General features: G+C 33.2%; 1 long non-coding RNA gene across 2 annotated transcripts; it reads left to right on the top strand.

Annotated features, from left to right (window-relative positions):
* Positions 1-646: 646 nt before the first annotated feature.
* On the top strand, positions 647-6,453 carry LOC104222073 (uncharacterized). Of its 2 annotated transcripts, none has more exons than XR_709867.2 (3): positions 647-868; positions 4,571-4,655; positions 6,311-6,453. It is a non-coding gene; the product is annotated as an uncharacterized lncRNA (long non-coding RNA). The 2 variants fall into 2 exon arrangements; XR_709868.1 differs by lacking the exon at positions 647-868 and adding an exon at positions 3,240-3,470.
* The last annotated feature ends 2,121 nt before the right edge of the window (positions 6,454-8,574 follow it).

Consider the following 8,574-nt stretch of genomic DNA (forward strand, 5'->3'; position numbering starts at 1 on the left):
CTGCCACAGTCACCGGTCTGCCATAGTCTCCGGCCATCTTCTTCCCATATAACTTCTCTTTTCCCCCAGATAATATCTCTTCTTACCCAGCAGGTTGCTTGTAGTAGATTTACAATATGTCGCTCGATTGATTTACAATAGAAGTACTCCACTATAGATTCTCATATTCTCATTGCTGCTCAATTAATTTACAGTAGGTGGAAAAATCTACTCTTGAATGCATCGAAAGTAAATAGTAGCACTACACGATAAAGCAATTTTCAAACACTATTGTTTATGGAGTCTATAGATTCTCATATTCATAAATTTTTTTTTCCTATTAAGATATGAACTTAGCAAAATAAAACTAGGAGGTTGGCTTATCGTCATATTATATGAGCAGAGGACGGATATTAAGTTGATTAATGTCGGTCAGGCCTCCCTTAGTATAATAAAAAAAAGATATTCGCTAAAGATCAATTCCAACCAAATTGATTATTGACCAAAAAGCAGTTGTGCATTATTAAGGTATATAATAGCATTATGATGAAGTGGTTGTTGCAATCCATTAGCTGTTCTTGATTTATTTCAATTATCTTAAAAAAATAAAGTTGCAAGTCTTTAATTCAATTAATTTGAAATTTTGAAATACATGGAGATGAAATTATGGGCCAGAATATGTGTAGTACGAAGTTTTCAGGCTTGCAATCATCTTCACGTCGTTGGATGGGGCCAAAACTTTTGATTATGCCAGGAAAATCCTATCCCTCTCATCCGTCTCCAACTTCTCTTTTTGTGTAGGTTTCAAGATTCTTGCAGAAATCATTCTTCTCCTTCCGATTTGTGAATTTTGATATCTAACTATCGGCAAAACAAATCTGCTTACCAGGTACCAATTTATGATTTTTGTTATCCAATTATCGCATTTTGGGATTTGTGAAAATATTTCTTTTCTGTGCTTGCTAAGTCATTTGTGATTAATGGCTGCGGTTAGATTGATAGTCGATTGATTAAATTAATTTCTTTGCAGTGTATAGGCAATATATTGAGTGTCTATGCAATACATACATACATATATACATACATATATATATACATACATATATACATACATATATATATATACATACATATATACATATATATATATACATATATATATATATATATATATGTATGTATGTATGTATATATACATATATACACACATATATACATATATATACACATATATACATATATATACATATACACATATATACATATATATAAGTTACCTCTCTTTGGCCAAGGATCTTATTTATCAATTATCTCAATTTTTTTTTTTTAGTTTTTTTTCCTCAGATAAATACTCATGTCCATTAGTACCGTTGCAAACTTTCAGTTAATTGGCTCAAAAGTTATACTTAGTCCTTATTTAATGTCTTTAATTGCCCATCAATACTATGTAACTGATGAAACCTACAGAAGATTCAGAGTCAAACAATAATGCTTATTTGAGAGCTCTTTTTGAATGTTATATAAAGAGGCTTACCCTATGTTCCATAGGCATTACATGAAGCTCTGTGGAGAATGAAACTTAAACAGGAGGCTCTTATGTTAGAGTGATTTGGGTTCTCTTGAAAATTCATGTGGCAACTGGAGGTGTCTTTTCTTATTGTTTCTGCTAAGAAAAACATGCCTACCCTGTGTCTTTTCCTTATTGTATCTTCAAAAGAGAGAATTTTTTATTTGCAGTTCATTTGTCAAACCAGTTAAGTATCTTTTCATATTGTTTATGATTGTTGCTCCTTAAGGTTATGTGAAAATGACTTGTGGTGGTTGATGGCGTAATAATTTATTTTCTTGTAGTAAAAATGAGTTCTTGTTTCTAAAATTTGAATGACTGATTATAAATATTTGTTTGAGTCATATGGTGACAGGGGGGCGTAGATTCAGGATTAAGGGTATCTGTGTTAAATTCATTTGTCAAGTTTTTTACTGCTCCTATTACTCTAATTCATGTTTTTCTATGATAGGATTTTTTTTCCTTTAGTGACTTGAAACTGCTGGTCTTGCTTTTAATTTAACGACTATTGATACACTGCAAGTACAAGTATACAATCAATCTTGGTTGATATAACAGATTAGAACCAGGAAGGAATGACCCCTCTTTTCCTATTATAATGAACTTTATTGTTTGTTCTGGTTCATCTGTATGACTAAGCTGCTGAAGTTCTTCGTCGAGTTATTCTTTTTTCAAGAATTGGATAGTTGAATCATGCGTGTTGGACTTATACCACTTTTATAAAGAGAGCGATAAGCTGCACACAGAGCTAAAGAATATCACACTTCTAATAAATAAGTAATAGAATACCACCCAAAGTTGTGTGGAGCGGTAAGTACTTCATCCTTGATCACAAGGCTTAGTTCGAATCTTGCGTATGAAATTATCTTTGAAGGAGCATTTTAATCCTAAAGTGAAATTTTTCGGGCCCGAAAGTAAATATCAGACACTAGGTAGGAAACAAAAATATTATTGAAATAGTTGAATTTGAAGTATATTTATATGTTTATTGGATCAAAATAAAGTAGTATTTGAGTACTCAGAGAAAACAAAAAAATAGTGAATCAATTAACATTACAACAAGGATTCGATCTTACTGGCCAGAAGACAAGTTCCTAGAAAAAGTTAATATTGATCAAGGTTTTGTGAAGGATTTGATAGCATTTTTTCTGTATTTTAGCAGAGTATCATGTATGTTTTCTAATTGTACGAATTTGCTAAATGATTTTTTTTTATGTAAAATTACATATCTCGATCGTTTATGTTGAGAGGAAGAATGTCTATTGCTCAAAATTTGAGTGGAGTTGTTTTTAAAAGTAAAGTTGGAGAAAACTATAATCTCCACCCGAAGTTTTAATATTACTCCTAAATTAGACAAAGATGAGGAACATTGGAGTTTGATTAAAAAAAGAGTGAAAATAAAAATAGTGAAAATTTTTCTTAACCAAATGGCATTTATGGTGTTTGCTTTGAAAATAACCTGAGATAAGGGTTCGAACGAGCCCGGAAGTAGAGAAGAGTAAAGGGCTTATCCATTATCTATTAAGTTTCGAACCGTGCTCCATTGGCCTTGAAATTTCTTGGTGATATAATTATTAGAAAAGTTTTTAACAGCTTTTTGAAAAACTTTATCAGGAACTATATATTCTTTCGCATGTATGTGTACATGCAATACACTACTCATACACGCGTGCACATAAGGCGCATAAGTTTGTATATTGTACTTGTCACTAACTAATAAAGTGTACTTTGTTGATTGGTTATTTTGTTTATTGATTTTAAAATACCAAATCCTTAGTGTCAGTGGGATATGTATCTCTCTCAAGTTTCTGGAATAAGAAAATATATGATTTAGAAGTGAATAATGAGTATAGAATAGTTGAACAAAAGAGGATATAGAGATAACTTCAAAGCAAATATATCGGGGGAAAATTCTGCTTACCAGGTACAAATTTGTGATTTTTGATTTATTCTTACTCTTTCTTTTATTTTATAAATTGGGAAATATCTAAAACATGAAAACAGTTGGGTATAAACTCCCTTGTTGCTATGGTTGGCTAGAAGAAAAATTATTTGTGTTCTAGACTTTCAAACTTTCAATATGATGACTTCTCCTCAAAGTTTCAAATATGTATATAGTGTCTATTTCTGAACTATGATTTTTTCCTTTTTTGGTTTGATGACTCTGTCAGACCATGTGTATTTTTTCATTTTCATGAATTTCAAAATGGATTTATTTTGTATTCTATGGTCAAGAAATGATAAATGAAAGGATGAGCAATAGTGAGAGATCTACTGAGCAACCTCTTCGTAGTGTTGCTTGGGACGGCAATGTGTATTCCCAGGTATTGGAATTCAAGAACTAAATTTGTCAAAAAAATCTTCTTAAAAGACTGGGTTATTCCCTCGTAGTCCTTTAAGCAGAAATGTAATTTGAGAATTTAGAAGTTGAATAGATGCAAAGTTTCTTCAAATTAATAAATCAGAGATCATACTTTACTTGTAATAGTCATCTGGAGCATGACTCTTTCAATGTTTGGTAAATGAAATGAGAAGTCATTTGTTATATACTCATATTATACTTAGTCAACACTGTGCTGCTGGAAAGAGTGTAAAAGTCCACAAGATAAATTAGATAATAGGACATTAAATATGCTTTTGTGAGGCCCCCCTCCTTGTTGACTGGGCAAAGACAGTCAGAGACAAAGATGTAAGGATTTTATTGTAGTTTTTTTTTACACAACGAGAAGCTATAAATCAAAAGAAAATCACAACAGCGGGCATTAATGAGACAAAGAGGATTCCAAATGTTTTCTTAGATTTGGCTTAGTTTACCAGCAATGGTTGCAGAAGAAAGACTACATATTACTGTCCTCTTCACTTATTTCCTCTTCTGTTCGTCTCAGTTTGCTATATTCCAAATTTTCTGGAACATAAATGCCAGTCTTTTGAATTCCACTTCCGGACATAACAACCTCCTCCCAAATTGTTCTAAAATTCTAATCATATAAAAGTATTATTATCTAACATGTTAATATTTATTAGATCCCAGACGCCAATAGTGGACATGAACGAGTATCACAAACATCAATGATGCATAGTTTTGCTGAAAATGCTCAACCTTCTCACGGTACTACTCATATTTGTCCTTCGTCGCTACTGCTTGAGTTTTCCTCCTTTGATTTTTTATTAATTTATTGTTGTATTTGGGTTTACCTTGGATGCTTCTTACTTTTATATATTCTCTTTTCTCACGGTTGTTAATGTCGTAAGGTTGTGATAATAGTAAATTATTTTAAAAATAATATTCTTCGTGATAGTGATCATATGTGTAATATGATTTATTTATTCGGACATTATTTGTGTTTGTAAATCAATTCATAGTTGCCTGCTTGAATTAAATTCACCTTTTCCATAATAGAATGAGGTCAGATGAGGAAAGCACTAGAATGATAATCCAAGAGGTCTATCAAAAAGTAGTTAGTTTCTTACATTATCAGTGCATCTCCATAAGCTGAATTCTTACTTTCTCTAGTTTGCTAGTGACTGAGTAGTAGTCTTCAGGGCCAGTGATGCGTACATATTATGCTTTTCTTAAATAGTCTTATTAATTAATCCTTCTGCAAAAGGTTATCTACACTCAATAGCAATATCTCTCCATAGACAACAAACACTAGCAATCCTTTACCCATTTATGATCATCAGTTTGCAAAATGAATAGCTTTAAATGCTTGACCAGCACAATATGACATTTAAAGCTCATCATTTATATTTTGTAACTGCAACTCCTTTGATGTATATAGCACCTGCCATTCGACTTTTCCTTCTTTCTGAGCCTCTGATTCATTAGCGTTTTGATTTCCACCGGGACTACATATAAAATTACCCTCTGAAACTTTCTGTTGGTTCTCACTAGAAATATTTGATCTTTTAAACTGCCACTAAACTTCAGAACAAGTGTTAAGTTCATCAATTGTTGAGAACGCTACATCAGAAGGACAAGAAAACTCAACTAGATTTTCCACCCACTTCACATGTCCTTTATCCATCACAATTACCAAGTCTGCAACATATATTGCCTGCAAAGTAAAAGAATAGATTAGTATATGGAACATAGGCACACTACTTTAGATATCTTAAATGAATGGTCCTTTGTATTGGCAATGTCCAGTCAATTTATTAATAAAGATGATGATCTCAACTTGTTTGGGATTGAGGTGTAGTTGTTGTTAATAGTTGTGCTTGAAATTCCTAGCCTGAGATTACTGCATCTTTTCTAATTATAAATGCATTTCCAATTCTTTCTTTAATAACATATTACAAAACAGAAATGCACCTTTACTTATTATTTAGGCATTTCCAGTTCTTTTTTACCTAGTGTTCTCAATAAATGCCAACAAACAATAGTAAATTATTTCACCATCATAATTTGGTGCATGAATTAATATCACTCACCTTGTGACATACATGTTGATAGTTGAGCAACATGTCATTGAGAGAAAGGACAAATAGCACTGCATATATAGATTTTCAAAAATGCACAAGGATCAACTTAAGTAAATTACAACCATATCTTACACGGGCACATCCTTCTCCCAGCTCCAAATGGCAAAAGCATAATTGTTTGTACATGCATTTTATTGGTCTATTAATCCATCTAGTTATTTTTGCTTATAGATGTTAGATGAGGGAGATGGATGACAAAGAATCAAACAGTGATGAAATCTGCAAGATATTTTTTCACATTATATTTTATCTTTTGACATAGTTATTTTATAATTTTAGGTCATACAGTCTGATGTTCAATAATTTAGTGGGTGGAAGATTTCAAAATGATGAAAAGCTGCGAAGATCATTTGAAGACCACCATTCGCCTGGATTAGTTATATAATGACATTAGCTATTTAGTCCAAACGATAAGTTTATGTTTTAAGTTATTGTGACATTAATATTTTTATTAGTACTTTCTTTTATTTTTTATGATTTGATAAGATATATTATATTTTTTTAATTAATATATTTTATTATTTGGGTCATATTCAAGACGAATGTAGTAACTATTATTAATGGTGGCTAAACTATTGCTATTATCGCTTGTGACTTTTAGCGCTAATTTAGTTGTATATACCAGCTATAAAAATGGACGATAAAAGGGCAAATTAAGATATTTTCACAAGCTATATTGCAGCCGTTATAATTGATGTAAATCAATTGCCATTGAAAATATTGACTTTTAGCAGTAATTTAGTTAAACATATTAGCCACTAAAATGAACGCTAAAAAGGCAAACTAAGATGTTTTCAGAAGGGATACTATGGCCATATTAATCGCCACAAAATAATTGCCGTTAAAGATGCAAATTTTTAGCGGCAATTATTTTGAATTTAGCGATTATATAAATGGATGTTAAAGAAGTATAATTAGCCGTTTTGGTTTGGATTTAGTACCCATTGTAATTGTCGCAAACAATTGCCATTAATGATAATAATTTTTAGCGGCAATAAATCATACCCTTTACCAGCTTTTGTGAGAAAAGCCGCAAAAGGCTTTGCCGACCCCCGCTTCAGCGGCAAAATACTAATTGCCGGTAAATGATATAGCGGCTATTGTTATTGCCGCTAAAGCTGTTTTGTATTGACGCTAAAGCCCATTTTTGTTGTAGTGATAAGTCACCCAGTACCAAGGAAAAAGGGCAATCAAACCCTGTGGAGAAATCCATCTCCAGGTATCAAGTACTTTGGAAAAATCCACGTCTAGGGAAATCCATCCCTCAATAGCATCATTCGCGCTCACTAGGTGTGTGTTACAGACTCCGGAGGGGCTCATTCATCCCAAGCGCTATCATAATCATCAATACAACTGCTCCAGCGTGCAACCCGATCCCATAACTATCACTCATAATCATGCTCTCGGCCTCACTCAGTCATCAATATCACTAGCCTCGCCCACGAGTTCACATTGTCATGAAAATAGACCCGAAACAATAATATGATGTATCAATAAGTAACAACTGAGACTGACATATAATATGAATGCATGAATACGACTGAGTACGAAATATCAATGAAATCAGTGAGATGACAGCAAGCCAAGACCACTATGAGTCCTAACAATATTAGCATAAAGCCTAAATATGATATCTAGCATGATTAACAGTTCAGTTACTTTATCACATGGTGAAAACACAGATATCAACAAGAATTGGGCCACTAAACAATGCCATGAAAACAACAGAGTCACAGTTCACTGGGTGTACGCCCACACGCCTGTCACCTAGCATGTGCGTCACCTCATCATCAATTACATAGCACAACATTTGGGGATTCATACCCTTAGCACTAAGTTTAGAAGAGTTACTTACCTCAAACAAGCCAACTTGAATACCAAGCAAGCCAAACGATGCTCCAAGAATGCCATCACATGCATAGCGACCTCCGAACGGCTCAAAACTAGCCAAAAGCAACTCAAATATATCAAATAAAGCCCAAGGAAACAGTTCCAAATGATAAAGATCGAATCCTAAATCAAATCCTAAATCTGGCCAAAAATCACACCCACACTCGCACCTCGGAACCCGACAAAACTCACAAAATCTGACAACCCATTGAATTATGAGTCCAACCATACTTGTTTCACTCAATTTTGAATCCAATTCGATGTTCAAAACTCAAAAAATCATATTATGAAACTTTAGGCAAAAACCCCTAATTTTCTTCTTAAAATTCATCAACCAAAAGCTAAAATCGAAAATAGATTCATGGAATATAACCAAACCGAGTAGAGAACACTTACCCCAATTCATATGGTGAAAATTTCTTCAAGAATCGCCTCGATCCAAGCTCCATAGCTCCAAGAATCGCCTCGATAACCATCACGTTTGCGATGAACAAAAATTATCAGCTACCAAAATGCTCTACGCATTCACGGCACAAGCCTCGCGAATGCGATACACATTGGAGACAAAACTATACTAACGCGGCACGAGCCTCACGAAGCAATGAAGAAAGACCCTCCAGCTCCTAGCTCAACTTTACACGAATGCAATCTTT

Source organism: Nicotiana sylvestris, chromosome 4 (genome assembly GCF_000393655.2).
Source record: "Nicotiana sylvestris chromosome 4, ASM39365v2, whole genome shotgun sequence".
NCBI classification, from domain to species: domain Eukaryota; kingdom Viridiplantae; phylum Streptophyta; class Magnoliopsida; order Solanales; family Solanaceae; genus Nicotiana; species Nicotiana sylvestris.